Below are 16,786 nucleotides of genomic sequence, written 5' to 3'. Positions count from 1 at the left end.
ACATTGCTTTAAATGATTCCTCCCCCCGCCTGCCCCACCCCATCTCCTTCTCTCCCTTTGACATTTCTGGAAATTTATTAGTAGAAGAGGGAGGGATCATTTACATGCTAACAGAATGTGAATAGAAGTTACTTCTAAAGAGCAGTTTGATGTGAATTGGTGAGTTCACATAATTGCAGTGACTGTAAGATTGCCTCCTCTGCTAGAAAGTAAATCTGCATTGGCCAATCTGAATGTCAAGAGGGTGATCTATTCAGAAAATGCTTTTACTTTCAAGGGGAGGGCTTTAGAGTACATGCAACGTGAGTACTTTTCTCTAAGCCCTGACCCTGGTCGCTTGATTTCTGCGTGTGCACTCAAATGAGCACATGTAGTCCTCTGTAATGTTGTTAACACATTTAATTTTCCAAGTAGACGGGTCATTGTGCTAACTTTATCCTTATGCCAGAAAGATTATCCAGCATTTCAGTTACAATACTGCCTTCTCGAGTCACAAAAGGTGAACATGATCACCATCTATGCCATTACCTATTTTAATTTTTTTAATGTTTTATTTATTTCTGAGAGAGAGAGAGAGAGACAGACAGCGTGAGCAGGGGAGGGTCAGAGAGAGAGGGAGACACAGAATCTGAAACAGTCTCCAGGCTCTGAGCTAGCTGTCAGCACAGAGCCCGATGCAAGGCTTGAACCCACGGACCGTGAGATCATGACGTGAGCCGAAGTCGGATGCTCAACCGACTGAGCCACCCAGGTGCCCTTGCCATTACCTATTTTAAAGGAATTAGCACTTGTATTCTGCTTGCTTATATATTATCATTTCGCTGTGAGTATCTTTCCCATCAGGTTGTAATTTTTTTGAGGGTGGAGACTTATGTCCTCGTTCAAGTCTCTGTGTAATGTGGATTTAGAAGTATAATGTAAGTGTCCTTACAACTGACTGGCTGCTGGTGGCTATTTCTAAAGTCCATTTGATAAAATAGTTAAACGAGGAGGCCATTAGACAGGGGGAGCTGTAGTGCCTTTCGTAGCCAGTGTAAACAGAGTGAATCCGGCGTCAACTAGTTTTTCTTGAATCTGAGAAAACGGAACTCAAGAACAACTGTCATAAGAGCTGAATAAATTTTCACAAGTAAGGCAAACATTTAAATGATGGCCAATTAAATATAATTTCTTTGCCTTGCTTCCATGTCTGCTTTATAAATATTTCTGCTCTAGCTCCCACTAGGGAGATCCCCAGTTGCTTTTTGGTTTCGGTAGTGCCCAACTGGAATTGTTTGCTCAAATACATTTTTAAAAATGTAATAGGTCTCAGTTCATCTTTTTATATATTTTAACATGGGGGAAAAAAAACCAACTCAGGTCTGGTAAGGCAAGATAAGTCTGATACCTTAATATACTGACTGTGGTATTGTAAATTGAAAACCATGTTTTTGGAGAGCGTCTTCTCAATATGTATTGAAAAGCCATCTAAATACTCCTATAGTTTGATGTAGTAATTCTACATTTAGAACTACATCTACGACAGTAATCCAAAATATAGAGAGCTATGTGTAGGAAGCTATTCATTACGCAATTTTTAAAAAGTTATTTATTTATTTATTTATTTATTTATTTATTTATTTATTTAGAGAGAGTGTGCATGTGAGTGGGGAAGGGGCAGGGAGGGGAAGAGAGAGAGAGAGAGAGAGAGAGGAAATCCCAAGCAGCCTTTGCACCGTCAGCACAGAACCTGATGTGGGGCTTGAACTCACACTGTGAGATCATGACCTGAGCTATAGTTGGATGCTTAACTGACTGGGCCACCCAAGTTCCCCTTGTTATACAATTTTTAAGAAAGATAGATTTGTAAGGGTCGCCTGGGTGGCTCAGTCGGTTAAGCGTCCAACTTCGGCTCAGGTCATGATCTCATGGTTCGTGGGTTCGAGCCCTGCATCAGGCTCTGTGCTGACAGCTAGCTCAGAGCCTGGAGACTGCTTCAGATTCTGTATCTCCCTCTCTCTTTGACCGTCCCCTGCTCACACTGTCTTTCTCTCTCTCAGAAATAAATAAAAAACATTTAAAAAAAAAAAAAAAGAAAGATCGTAAGTAACACAAATATCATGAGTAGAAAGTAAATTATAGTTCTGTTTACTGGTGGAGTACTCTATAGTCCTTAAAATGACTATCATGGTTAGGAAATGACATAGAAAATGTCTTATGATACATAGTTTACTTGAAAGCATGTGTGTTATTTCATAGCGATACAAATCAGAGCAAAATCTCAAACCAGATGCATAGGAAAAAATGGGAAAGAATACCATCAATACTGTGTTCTGAATAATGACTATTTTAGCACTGTGCCAAGTACATTTTCTCATTGATTTTTTTTTTTTTTGAGGGAGAAAGCGAGCGATTGTGAGTGGGTGATAGAGAGAGAGAGAATCTCAAGCAGGTTCCGTGGCGAGCGTGGAGCCCACCTAGGGGCTTGATCCCTTGACTGTGAGATCATGACCTGAGCTGAAATCAAGAGTCAGTCACTTAACCCGACTGAGCCACCCAGGTTCCTCCTCATTGAATTTTTATAAATGACTCTTCATGTACCTATTCTGTGAATGAGGAACTGAGCTTTGGGAAGTTGGATAACTTTGCTCAGCCATGTTAAGTGATGGTACCAAGTCTGGACCCAGGCCTGTGGGATCAAAATGTGTGCTTGAAACTGGTGATCCACAAAGTTGAGTGTACATCAGAGTCATTGTGGAACTTTAAATAAATACATGAATTAATAAATGAATAAATACTGAATGCCTTACTCCAGGTCTCCTGAATCAGGCTCACCGGCCAGACAACCAGAAGCCTGTATTTCTTTAAAAAAACATTTTTTAAATGTTTATTTATTATTGAGAGACAGAAACAGAGCAGGTACAGGGGAGAGGCAGAGACAGAGAGGGAGACACAGAATCCTAAGCAGATGAGCTGTTAGCACAGAGCTCAGCGTGGGGGCTCGAACTCACAAACCACGAGATCATGACCTGAGCCGAAGTCAGATGCTTAACCCACTGAGCCACCCAGGCCCCCCACCCCTCCCATAGGAGCCTGTATTTCTGACACAGAGTGTGGGCTCTGTGGCCAGTCTATGGCTGGCATTTAGGACCCTCTGCAAATTCCACTGTCTGTACATAAAAATAAACTAAATATTTATTTGTGAATATTAATAGTGGTTGAATTTAGGTAACAGGACTAAGGGTAATTTTATTTTTTCCCCTCCATTTTTCAGATTTTCTTTGGTGAGAAATGATGTTACTTTGAGCATAAACACTTAACAAAGAGAACATTGAATAAAATACTTCATTTAAAGAGTCTGCTCTTTTGGGGGAGGATATTATATGCTGCACCCTTCTGAGGGTGCCTAAGTGAGGAGAATGGAATGATGTCCAAAAGAGACATAATTTTTGTGGATATTACAGAATAGATCAGTCTAATGATGATTACAGTTAACAGCATATATTAAATTTGTTTGCCTTGTAACAGTACCTTAGAAAATATGACTTGGACTATAGATTTAAAAAATAACTTAGGGGCGCCTGGGTGGCTCAGTTGGTTAAGTGTCCAGCTTCGGCTCAGGTCATGATCTCATGGTTTGTGGGTTCAAGCCCCGCATTGGGCTCTGTGCTGACAGCTAGCTCAGAGCCTGGGGCCTGTTTCAGATTCTGTGTCTCCCTCTTTCTGACCCTCCCCTGCTCATGCTGTCTCTCTCTCTCTCTCTCAGAAATAAATAAAACATTAAAAAAAATTAAAAAATAACTTGGGTGGTGTATCAATTATATTTTAACTAAAAAAAGAAAATAAATAAATTGGATAATTAGACAGAGTCCCAGAGAAACTGTTTTTTTTAGCCCTGTGGTGAGCAAGAGAGAAGACTATGATCACAGAATATTTTTGTTGTCAAGCAAAGGGAAAAGAGTTCTTTTCCTCATAATTGGGAGGAAGGGGTGTGAAATGAGATCATAATTACAGGAACTAATGGACTCTATTGTTAACGTGCAACCACGTGACCCTGGCATTGGGGAGGTTACCACAGAGCCTTTTTCATTGGGTGTCTGTGACGCTGCATGTTGCCATGTTGGGTCACCCTAAGGAAGAAATAGCCATGTGGAACTTTAAATAAGATGAAAGCAATGCCAAGTGCCTGGGTGGCTCAGTCAGTTAAGCATCAGACTTTGGCTCAGGTCACAATCTCACGGTTTGTGAGTTCAAGCCCCATGTTAGGCTCTGTGCTGACAGCACAAGCCTGCTTGGGATATTCTGTCTCCCTCTCTCTCTGCCCTTCCCCTGCTCATGCTCATGCTCTCTCTCTCTCTCTCTCTCTCAAAAATAAACATTTGTGAAAAAAAATTGGAAACAATGCTGGCAAGTTTCTGTGTTTTAGGAGGACAGAGAAAGATGTCGGAATTAGACGCATCATATGTACATGTCCTAAAAAGGAAATGTTCAAAAAGTTACATATTTGTATTTATTAGGATACATGAAATGAGAGAATTTGCTTCCTCAATTGGGTGCCTGGAGTAACCTTGGGCTCCAGTGTGCCAGTTCAACATCTTCTTCCTTTATAGGCCTGGCCAAACGGCCTTCGGAATTCCTGGGTGAATTATAACTGCAGGGGTTATAAATCATGTATGGATTCATGAATGCATATTGTAAAGAATAAGTTGCATCATTTCTATATTTTTAAAACCTGAGTGATGATGTCATTTAGCCTTAGTTGTGAAAACCTTATATAAAACATGGCAATGCTTTTTCTTCCTCTGGAGCGTTGACTTTTTTTCTGTACAAGAGATTAAATGGAACTGGAATAAATAGATAACCAGACATCCACAAAGACTGAAAAGCTTTTTTTTAATTAAAAAAAACCTTTTAAATGGTTATTTATTTTTGAGAGAGAGAGAGAGAGACATGAGGAATGGAGGGGCAGAGAGAGAGAGGGAGACACAGAAAATGAAGCAGGCTCCAGGTTCTGAGCTGTCAGCACAGAGCCCAATGCGGGGCTTGAACTCAGGGGCCCTGAGATCATGACCTGACCTGAAAGTGGACACTTACCTGAATGAGCCACCTAGGTGCTGCAAAACTGAAAGTTTTATATTAAGTAATCCCTTACTTGAAAAGAAAAAAAAGTCCCCATTAAAGATCTTCTTGGGGTGTCTTAGCAGCTCAGTCAGTTAAGCATCCAACTCTTGATTTTGACTCAGGTCATGATCTCATGGTTTTGTGAGTTGGAGCCCCGCCTCGGGCTCTGTGCTGACAGCTTGGAGCCTCCTTGGGATCCCCCTTCTCCCTCTCTATCTTCGCGCTGTCTCTCTCTGTTTCAAAATAAATGTATAAACTTAAAAAAAAAAAGATCTTCTCATGAAAACTGGATTTTTACATGGGTCACAACGTCTTTGGAGAGGAGGGGAGAAGAAGTGCAGATGATGTCTGTGTCCAGTTCTAAGGCAAGTGCTGAATTGGCCAAAGTGCTGACTCAGCCACGCCTCTGAATTTCCAGTGGAGCCACAGATCACACATTGCTCTTGCTGTCTGCTGGGATCATTGAAATCGTGTTCACCTGGTCTGGGTGCTATGTATGCCTGAAGTCATGATAAAGGAGATGAAGACTCTCCTGTTTGCTCAGGGGAGGGGACCCCCACTAAAGCTTTGAAATGGTGTCAACGTTCTTGCAAGGTAGTGAACCGAACCAGAACAAAAACCCTATTTTGGGGCTGAATTAGGAAGGAGTGGCCTCCAAAAGGGCTCAGTAATCTAGGAGACCTCAGTCCACTAATTAGATGGTTACTTACCTCACCGTCCTTTGCCAGGACCCTTGCTGAGTTTGTGAGTAGAGAGAGATAGTAGTCTTTTTTGGGGGAACTCCAGGGGAAAAGACCACCTTCTTTGCACTTCTGAACAGTTTTCAGCTGGAGCCTTGCATATTTGATAGGAAAAAAGGAAGCTCTGCGTACACAGAAATGGGTGCTTCAAGGGATAAAGACCCCAACATTATAGTTCATACATTTATAGCTGATGTTAAAAGTTAAAACCAACTTTTTTTTTTAATGTTTTTTATTTATTTCTAGGAGAGAGAGAGAGAGACTGTGAGCAGGGGAGGGTCAGAGAGAGAGGGAGTCACAGACTCTGAAACAGGCCCCAGGCTCTGAGCTGGCTGTCAGCACAGAGCCTGATGCGGGGCTCGAACCCACGAACCGCGAGATCATGACCTAAGCAAAAGTCGGACACTTAACCAACTAAGCCACCCAAGCGCCCTTAAAACCAACTTTTTATATTTTTTATAATTTGATGACACACTCAAGCTTCATGGGAGTTTTTTTTTTTTAATATTTTTTTGTTTATTTCTAGGAGAGAGAGAGAGAGAGACAGCGTGAGCAGGGGAGGGTCAGAGAGAGAGGGAGACAGAGACTCCGAAATAGGCTCCAGGCTCTGAGCTGGCAGTCAGCACAGAGCCCGACGCGGGGCTTGAACTCACGAACCGTGAGATCATGACCTAAGCAAAAGTCAGACGCTTAACCGACTAAGCCACCCAGGTGCCCCAGGAGTTATTTTTTTTATTAAAAAAATTTTTTAAGTGTTTATTTTTGAGACAGTGAGAGAGAGAGTGAGTGGGGGAGGGTCAGAGAGAGAGAGGGAGATACATAGTCTAAAACAGGCTCTAGGCTCTGAGCTGTCAGCACAGAGCCCAATGCGGGGCTCAAACTTGCAGACTGCTAGAAGCTGGAGTTGGACGTTTAACCAACTGAGCTACCCAGGCGCTCCTCCTTTGAGTGGTTTTAAAGAAGTGACAGCACATTTAGTCTGTCTGCTGGGTGAATCCAGGTAACATACTCTGATCACTGGTGGAAAGTCACATTTGTGAGCTTTGGAGGGGAGACCTTTTTCTTGAAAAGAAGACCCCAAGAGGAGCTTTGGAAAAGGGATTTGATTCAGGTTTCAACATACTTCACAGATCACTGTGGTGACCTTCTCATTTGTACTAAAACAAGCTTTTCCAGGTATCATCTTCTGTCTTTCACTCGCATGCATTAGCGGGGCTGGTTTTCTCCGTCCTGCCTGCCCCTGAAAACAAGCATAGCCCTTTCATGATGCAGTACTCTCTCGCCCTTTGGGTAAACAGGCTTCCTCCTCAGTCTTTATTTTTTTTATTTTTATTTTATTTTTTTTAATGTTTTATTTATTTCTAGGAGAGAGAGAGACAGCATGAGCAGGGGAGGGTCAGAGAGAGAGGGAGACACAGATTGAAACAGGCTCCAGGCTCCGAGCTGGCAGTCAGCACAGAGCCCGACGCGGGGCTCGAACCCACGAACCGCGAGATCATGACCCAAGCGAAATTCGGACGTTCAACCGACTAAGCCACCCAGGCGCCCCCCTCCGCAGTCTTTAAAAACATTGTGGGATGAAGAAAAATATGTATATTTCAAGGTTATTATAAATCTTTTTCTTCCAAAAATACCATTGTGTTGACATTGTTCATTGGTCTAATTAATTTTGAAACATCCAGTACGACTCAAAGAGAGCATGAGATTTTTTTCTGTTTACCTAAAGGAAGCTTGGCCGTGGTATATCACGAGTGGGAAGATAAACTTCCTCCCGTTGGACTTGCTAGCTTTTGGGTCGTGTTTTTATTTATTTTTTTCCCCCACGTGAACTGCCCTTGGAAGAGAAGGTGTGAGGTTCATGCTCTTAAAGAGGGTGAGCAAATATTCTACAAATAGTTTTACAATACAGTTGAGATTAGGAGTGCTTAGAGAATGTAGCTTATGACATTACTAAGTATCCGAATTAAAGTTACACCCCACTCAATATTAGTGGTTAAAAATGATTTGCATACTTCCGTCATTAATCTGTTTTTGAGGTGTATCCTAGTTGCACAGTGCATAAACTCTGAAAACCCCAGGTTATTTTTATTTCATTAGTAAAACAAGGTTCTCTGTCCAGGAGACTGACACTTGACTGCTTATCATGTCCCTCACTCTCTGCCTTTTTTTTTTCTTATACAATTAGTCTCAATTATTAGGGTCCTATCTACTAAGGAGGAGGGTCCCGGTCCCTTATCCCAGCACCCTTTCCTGCCCTGTGTGGGAAGTCTCTGGGATACCGCAAGCCGGCTGTGTAGTTCTCTGGGGTTTGGTGCACATACGCCTCTGTCGGGTGATACACCTGGATGTGGGGTTGAGAGCTCTACGGAATTTGTGGTTCTCATCTTCGCTTGAATTTGCCCGCTGTGGGACCTCGGATGAGTCACTGTTCTCGAGGGTTGAAGGAAGTAAAAAACACAAATGTAGACATTTGTTCCTTTTTCCTTTCTTGTTTTACGGTCCGTCTCCATATTTATTCACAACACTGTATTCTTGAGTTCCGTATCTTGCAAAGGATTGCATGTTTCTTACCTGGTTTCGAAGTGGGCTGGTTGAATAACAGGCTGTTTGCAGAATAAAATGTGACTAATTCCAAAGGTAGTTTTTGAGAACATCCAGGTAACCCTGAAATGAGAAGATACAAAAGAAAAAAAAAAAAGAAAGAAGAAAGAGAAAAAATGAAGCCAGGGAGGTTTTTTCCTGCTCAGGGCTCTGTTGACTTCCTGGCCCTCCTTTCCTGATGCTAATCCAATATAGTGTGACGACTTTATTTTGCTTTTGAATCCCCAGTTTGGTTGGAACCTTCCCTTGGCTGGAAGCCCACACGTAACCACGCGGTGCTTCACGGAATGCAGGTAGCGGCTTCACTCTCCGTGCGCTGGAATAGGCAGAAGCCTGTGGCGGCAGGTACAAGGCCTTTCATACCGAGTACACGCGAGAGCATTACGCAGCATTACTCATGCCGGAGCACAGCCGACTTAGCCTGCTCAGAAATGGTTGTTCTCTTCTTCCTGGACATTTCACTCAGGACTCTGAAGATGGGTGAGGGTGACCCCACTCCTTGCTTTCAAGGTCACGGTGGATCCCGGCTTCAGCCCTTTCTAGGTCCTTTGCTCGGAGGTCGCAGGTGTTGGCCTGGGGCTCCTTCGGGAGGCTGGTGGGCAGGTCGTGGTGGTGAGGTCCCGCAGTGCCTCCTTGCTGCTGGAAGCTGCCAGTCCCCCCCAGCCCCCCGGGCCCCTAGAAGAGCCCTGTCCGGGCCGTGACTAGAGGGAGGGGGCCCCCTGCTCTCTGAGGTAGCCCCCATGTGTCCCTGTCAGGTGTGACTGAACCCTTGTCTCAGGGGCCCGTTATGAGGAGGCTAGGGGCCTAGACCCCAGAGCTGGAGCCTCGGATATCAGATGTAGACAGGACCTTAGGATTCATTGTCTCGCAGCTCACCGCTCACTCAACAGGAACCAGAGGTGTAGGGAGATCTGATTAGTGTAGCACCTCACAGCCAGGGTGTCCCAGAACCGGGTCAGGGCTCCTCACACTCCCTTCCCTCTCTGTCCCTGTCAGGCTTCCAGGCTCTGGACGAGGGTGTCCTTGGCACCCGTGTGTTGGTAGCGAAATGGCTTTTCCATCTCTGGCCCTGGAGGGTCAACCCCACACCCGGGAGCCTGGAGGGGATTCCTGTGTGCTTGTGGACACGGCAGACCCACGTCGGGCCCTGTGCTGACAGCTCAGAGCCTGGAGCCTGCTTTGGGTTCCGTGTCTCACTCTCTTTGCCTTTCCCTGCTCATGCTCTCTCTCTCTCTCTCTCTCAAAAATAAACATTTAAAAAAATTTAAAAAAAGAATGAGGTTGAAAAAAGCTGTTATTTATTGTATGCATGCCGTATGTTAGATTCGGAAGCAACCGTGTGTATACGTTATTGTATATCATCTGCACTTGACACCCAGTGAGGCTCTTTCCTTCTCCATTTTACCAGAGACTGATAGTCGGAGAGGGCGAGTGTCTTTTCCGCTGTCTGGCAGGTAAAAAGTGGCGGGGCTGAGACCCTGGCCCTGCCTGCCCCTCAGCCCAGCTTTCCCCGCAGGACCTCCCCTGCATGCACCCCCACTCCCACGCTCCCTTGCTTCTGACCTGGCCACTTTTGTTCTGGAACCTTCAGGTGCTCTTCAAAGCTTATCCAGTCAACTTTTCCTTACACATTTTACAATGGTGGGGGGGGGGAGGAGTCAGCTTCTGCAGGAATGAAAACTTGCCTGATGAGCAGACCTTTCAATTCCAGTGACTTCCACAACTTACCTGGAGTTTTCCTGGGCTCTTTCTGTTGGTGCCTCCAGACCGTAAATGCGCCAGGGCAAAATTTTGGTCTTTGGCACATGTTAACGGTTGTAAAGTCGGTGTACACTGCACATTAAAGAAGATATAACAACAATACAACCTTGTCCTTCAAATGCAGCCTCAGGTCTCGATCTTTTTCCCAGATATGCAGACGTGTATAGCCATGTACCTTGTAAAATCGGCTACTGTGCTTTTCATGAGAGGTGGTTTTTAACAGGATACATTTTGCTGTGTTCTTGCAAACTTGAGAAGTCATGAAGTGTTAAAGTAGTTTGACAGTTTTATATAAAGGTTTTGTTAGTTCATCCTGTAAGCTGTTACCTACTTGAAGATAATTTTGGGATTAAAACAATCTTGTGATAAATTTAGACTGTCTAGAATAGAAGAATTTAAACAGGGGTACTGTTATATTAAGCTTTACATTTTTTTTCCTATATCACAAAACTAATAAAGTATTTTTATGACTCCCAAGATTCCCCATATTTTAATATATATTATTTCTCACCTACAATCTACTTTCATTTTAAGCCTATTTTATTTTCCTAGGCCATGGGCCTTGGGTAATTTCTTTAGATACATTTCAGTTACATCTAATATGAAAAACATACTAGAGAGAGTTAAATGGAACAGCCAACCATCTTGTTAAACTTTAACAGCTTCTCAGGGCGCCTGGGTAGCCCAGTTGGTTGAGTGTCTGACTCTTGATTTTGTCCCAGGTCATGATCTCATGGCTCGTGGGTTTGAACCCTGTGTCGGGCTATGCACTGTGAGTTCTTGGGATTCTCTTTCTTCCCCCCATCCTCCCCCTCCCCGCTCCTCCTCATCCTGCACACGCTCTCACTCTTTCTCTCAAAATAAGTAAATAAACTTAAAGTCAACAGCTTCTCAAATAAACAACCACAAAAATATTATATTGTGTGATTGTTAAAAAAAATTCTTGATAAACTAGCTAACAAAAACTTCATTTATTTGACTTGTGGGATAAACTGGACAGGAAAGCAAAGAGAGAAAAATTTACATATTTTAAATATAAGAGTGTTTTGGGGCACCTGGGTGGCTCAGTCGGTTAAGCGTCTGACTTCGGCTCAGGTCATGACCTCGCGGTTTGTGAGTTTGAACCCCACAATGGGCTTCGTGCTGACAGCCCAGAGGCTGGAGCCTGCTTCGGAGTCTGTGTCTCTGTCTGTCTCTCTGCTCCTTCCCCACTCACACACACACAGAATTGGGCTGCTGGTGAAGAGCCCAAGCATTTGTTGCTGGGCAAGCTCCATGTGTTCATGGAAGGGCATAGATCAGTGTAGCTAGACTATACACCCGTATCTTGGACTGTAAGTGTGGGATTCCAAGATGGCTTTCCTCCTGGCCTGTACATCAGAATGCCTTCCATGTCCCCTTTCTCACATGATGTTAGGCTTGGGGACAGGGGGAGAAATGTGGTGACTGATCCTCAGTTCTTAGAGACTAAGGGGGATACTGTCAACGAGGCAGAGTTGAACTGAGGGTCCAGGGCAACTCCATGGTGTCAGCAGGTAGTGGTGGGTAGTGTGAGGTAGCTGGGACATTCTTGCAACTTGTTATGCTTTGAAGGTCTTGAGCTAATTATTCGAGGGAGGAGGTGGAGAGGCTGTGGGTGAGAAAGAAAGGGGGCATTCTAAGAAGCTTGCACAGGGCCCCCGAAGCAGCAGGGAGCAAGGCAGGCCCGGGGGTAGGCCTGTGTGAAGCTTGTGTTGGGCCCCTGGCATCTCCTGGCATCTGTAGGTGAGTGGACAGTGCTGCACTGGGCATGCTCCCAGGGTCAGAATGGAGGGGAGTCTTCTCCCCAGGGCTATCTGCAGCCTGGGGGCAGGGAGCTGGTGCCAGATAAAGGCCTTCATTTGCAAATGCATGGTTTGGAGGCTGCTATCCCTCTTATCCCCTTCCTGGGCCTCCCTGTAAAGCAGGCATCACTTGCTTCCAGTGCTGCTCTCTGCACTGGAGGTCTCAACCCAGTGGCACATAAAGGAGTGTCGGGAATTGGGAGAAATTTGGGGCCTGGGAAGGGAAGTAAGCAGAGGAGCTCAGACCTGATGCCGTCAGCAATGGAAAGCTGCTCTGGGTGTGAGAACAGCGGTGTTTGCAGAGGGTCAGTCTGGCAGTAGGGCGCCTGGTGCTGGGCAGAGGGCAGGGGCCGTGACAGGTCAGTGCGGCGTGAGCTGAAAATTGACATCGTCTTCAGCGACTGCACCCTCGGGGAATCTTGGGTTTCTTCCTCTTCTGTTTCCTGTTTGTCTAACCTGGAAGTTCTCAGTTTTCAGTGTATCCCAGACTCACCCAGGGTACCTATTAAAAATATATATTCCTGGGGCACCCCCACCCCTCACCCTCTCTGGAACCAGCAGGCCAGGAGCGGGGCTGGGAATCTTCCTTTTTATTTTGCATCCCAGATGATTCTAGAGCAGTGGATCTGATGACCACCCTGAGAAAACTGACCCCGTTGGTTGATGTTAGATTCTCAGATTTTGTTCTTTGCTTTTCCATTCAGGCCCTTAGCTGCTTCCCGTAGCCTTGCCCTCCCTGGTCTCCTCAGCGAGCCCTTGCCCGTCAGAATGGCCTGCTTACTTAGCCCTGGGCATACCTTGGGGACCATCTCATTCCTCTGGCTCAAAGGCCTCCTTGTCCCGGTTAGTGGCTTCACTCGGGGACACAGCTCCTCATTCGTCTTCCTGCAAAACCTTCTGCCTTGGGCTCCCCGGCTGAGTGACGGAGACCGCCCCCCTTGACTTCTGTGACCTCTGTTATGTACACTCTTAATTACGATGAAGAATAAGCCGCCAGCTTGTTGACAGAGCAAGGGCTTTGCATCAGGCAGCCCTGTGACCCTGGGCAGGTCGCTTCATTGCCCTCAAGTCCACTTTTCCAGGCTGCAGGAGCTGCCCCATGGAGTCTGGTGGGGTGTAGATGAGCTGCTTCCTCAGAAGGGACTTAGCTCTGTGCTTAGTACATAGGATACGTAAGGTAAGTGTTCTTTCTACCACTTTTCCTGATGTGTCCTGGGTCCCCCACTGATCAAAAGACTCTCAAAAGAGGAAGATTGTGCCTTATGTTCCTCTCCAGTCTTAGCGTGGAGCTTACATCTCACCAGGTAATGATAATGCAAAAAGTAGTCATGGTGGCGGTAGTGGTAGTACTAGCAATAGTAAATTTATAAAGTACCTGTGATATGCCAGGCCTTATGTACAGTATGGCTCATGTAATCTCCTCGGCAAAGCTCCGAGGTAGGCGCTATCGTCAACACTAGAGGAGAAGCAGAAGCACAGGGTGGTCAAGTAACTTGCTCAAGGTTGCCCAGCTGCTCTGTGGCAGAGCCAGTATTTGAACTTAGAAAGTTTGGCTGTGATTTCTGTACTCTTGCAACACTTTTATTTCTCTTATTTTTTTAAAAAATTTTAAAAAAACCTTTTATTTTTTAAGTTTATGTAAGGGGGAGAGAGAGAGAGTCCCAGGCAGGCTTTGCGATGTCAGTGCCGAACACGACGTGGGGCTCCATCTCACCAACCGTGACATCATGACCTGAGCTGAAACCAAGAGTCAGACACTTAAGTGACAGAACCACCCAGGCGCCCCTGTAACACTGTTATTATTGTGAAAACTGTTAATCATATACTGCAGAACTAGAAGGAATAATATAATGAATTACTGGTGACGCAGTATCCGTGATAATCAGCATGTGGCCTGGCTTGTTTCTTCTTTCCCACCGCCTACCCCTCTCTCTACTTTGGATTCTTTTGAAGCAAATCCCAGACATCATATAATTTCACTGTAAATACGTATGTATATAGCTCTAAAAGATGACTTTTTAATAAATGTTATTTTTGAGAGACAGACAGAGAGACCAAGCAGGGGAGGGGCAGAGAGAGAGGGAGACACAGAATCCAAGCAGGCTTCAATCTTGGAGCTGTCAGCACAGAGCCTGATGTGAGGCTCAAACTCAAACTCATGAACTGCGAGATCAGGACCTGAGCTGAAGTCAGATGCTTAACCAACTGAGCCACCCAGGTGCGTCTAAAAGATGCCCTTTTTAAAAGTCTGATTGCAATTCCAGTATCACACTTAAAACTATCAGTTGTTCGTTCATATCAACTTTCCAGTTTGTATTTAAATGTCTGTGATGGTCACATTAGCATTCTTTACAGTTCATTTGTTCAAATTAGGATTCAAAGATAGCTTATTTCTAATAATGGTTTTTGGAGCAGAGTACCTGAAAGCTTGCACTTCTTGAACTTCATTCAGCACATATTTATTGCTTGTCTGCATTCTTTAAGGCCCAGTTTGAGGATGATGAAAGGCATTTCCAAGGGGCTGTCGGTTGGCATGGTAACTGACTGGATTCAGAAAATGGTGCAGGGCACTGGCTCATCTTGCCCCGAAGGTGGTAAGCTTGGATGAGTAGTGCAGGTGTCGAACTCTTGCACAGATAGGGAAGGGGGAAGGAAGAAACAGCCTCAGGAAAATATGGGTTTGGCTTGTGCTTAGTATTTAGAATCTAAAATCATATTCTGTCCCACTTGGATATTTCCTGCATTCCATTCTTCATCTCTCTCTTTCTACCTGATCCTTCTTCTAATGGCAACTGGAAAGTCATTATACTGACTCTTTTTTCCCCTTTAAAAAATCGATAGAAATTTGGGGGATGAACTAACCAACAGGGTCTTTTTATAAAGTTAATAAATGTGGTGGGGTAAATCCATGGATGTCAGTGGCATGATCCCAGTGGTGATAGATTTAAGTGTTTAGATATGCGCTTTTATTGTTCATTCTGGCTTGAAAGTACTGGAAAATGCCTTGCCGAATGAGCAAGCATTCAGGGAATAGGAAAGATGAAATTCTGTGAAATATTTCTGTTTGCTTTGAAGTTATTCATCTTTTTGTTTTGGGGACTTTGCTAACTTCAAAGCAAAGTGTTGTGATTTCCTTCCAGTTTGATGGGATTTTTTTGTGTATTTAACCAAGACTACACTTTAAGAGCTAGACGGAGAATCATGTGCCTGCTATAAAAATCTACTGTGAAGCCTGCCGCTGACAGACATAGGAGTTTCGTCAAGTAGATTTAAGTTGAAACAGGCATACAAGAGAAAGCAACTTGACTTTGGTGCCAACCAGGAGATTAGAACAGCAATTTGCTTATTTCAGCTGTTTCATATAGTATTTATAAAGTTGACTAATTTCCTCCACTGATATTCTGCTAGCTAGCACTAAGAAACAAGAGATTTTAGAAATAAACTTTTTTTTCCTGTCTAAAGAGATGATATTCAGTTTTTAAAAATCTATAACTTTTTTTGGTTAGAATTATATTTGATGCATGTCAGTACTTTTTAATACTCATTAAAAGTTATTTCAAAAGTGAATCATGAAACCAGTGGATTTTTGGGTGAGCTTTTTGGGTCCATTTGCTGTGCTTTGAATTTAACTTCAGGCATACAAGTTCTTGTTTTTGAACTATAAAAATACTAATCTTTATATTCAGTGTGCCATAAGGCTGCCGTGAGATTGTGAGTTGCAGTGGTAGCAGAGAGGAAAGAGGCGGAAACATGGAAAAAGCCTGTTCCCTTCCCTTTCTGTTAAAATTTTTAGTCCATTGTCATTTCATTGTCTTCCCCCCTATGGTAGATCTTTGTAACCTCTGGAGCCCACCGGTACAACATAGAACTAGAAAATTATTTATAGCTAGGAATTTTTTGTAAGTGAGAAGAATATTTATTGTTCCTCATTGTCTTGATTTTATGTTAGAAGTCACTAGGGTAAGTAACAGTACACATTTTATTTTGTTTTGTTTTTATTAATTTAAAAAAATTTTTTTGAGAGACAGAGAGATGGAGTGTTAGTGGGGGAGGGGCAGAGAGAAAGGGAGACACAGAATCCAAATCAGGCTCCACGCTCTGAGCTGTCAGCACAGACCCCGACGCTGGACTTGAGGGGCTTGAACTCACAAACCACGAGATCATGACCTGAGCCAGAGTCGGATGCTTAACCGACTGAGCCACCAAGGTGCCCCAACAATACACATTTTTTTTTTTTTCCAACAATACACATTTTAAGTTTTATGTGGACATTGGTCTCTGAGCCACTGGGCTGTGCCCCTCCTGATTACAGCCCTCCCCCTGGCGTTCGCATGAAATGAGCCCATAAATTCCATGTAATTTTAAAGCAGTTTGACTTGGGGTTTCTATTACTTGCATCCAAAACCACCTAACTAATTCTAATTGTTATGCACTTGTAAACAGGTCTTCTGTTTCCTGTTTAAAATGAAACAGGGGCGCCTGGGTGGCTCAGTCAGTTAAGCGTCCGACTGCCGCTCAGGTCATGATTTCACAGTTCGTGGGTTCGAGCCCCGCGTCGGGCTCTGTGCTGACAGCCAGCTCAGAGCCTGGAGCCTGTTTCAGATTCTGTGTCTCCCTCTCTCTCTGACCCTCCCCAGCTCATGATGTCTCTTTCTCTCTTTCTCTCTCTATCTCTCTCTCAGAAATAAATTAAACATTAAAAAAAAAGAAAGAAAATGAAACAGAGTCATTCTCCTCTGTGGGCCAAGGAATTTATACTCC

Source organism: Hyaena hyaena, unplaced genomic scaffold (assembly GCF_003009895.1).
Source record: "Hyaena hyaena isolate Hyena2069 unplaced genomic scaffold, ASM300989v1 scaffold_467, whole genome shotgun sequence".
NCBI classification, from domain to species: domain Eukaryota; kingdom Metazoa; phylum Chordata; class Mammalia; order Carnivora; family Hyaenidae; genus Hyaena; species Hyaena hyaena.
This window is presented reverse-complemented; position numbering follows the sequence as displayed.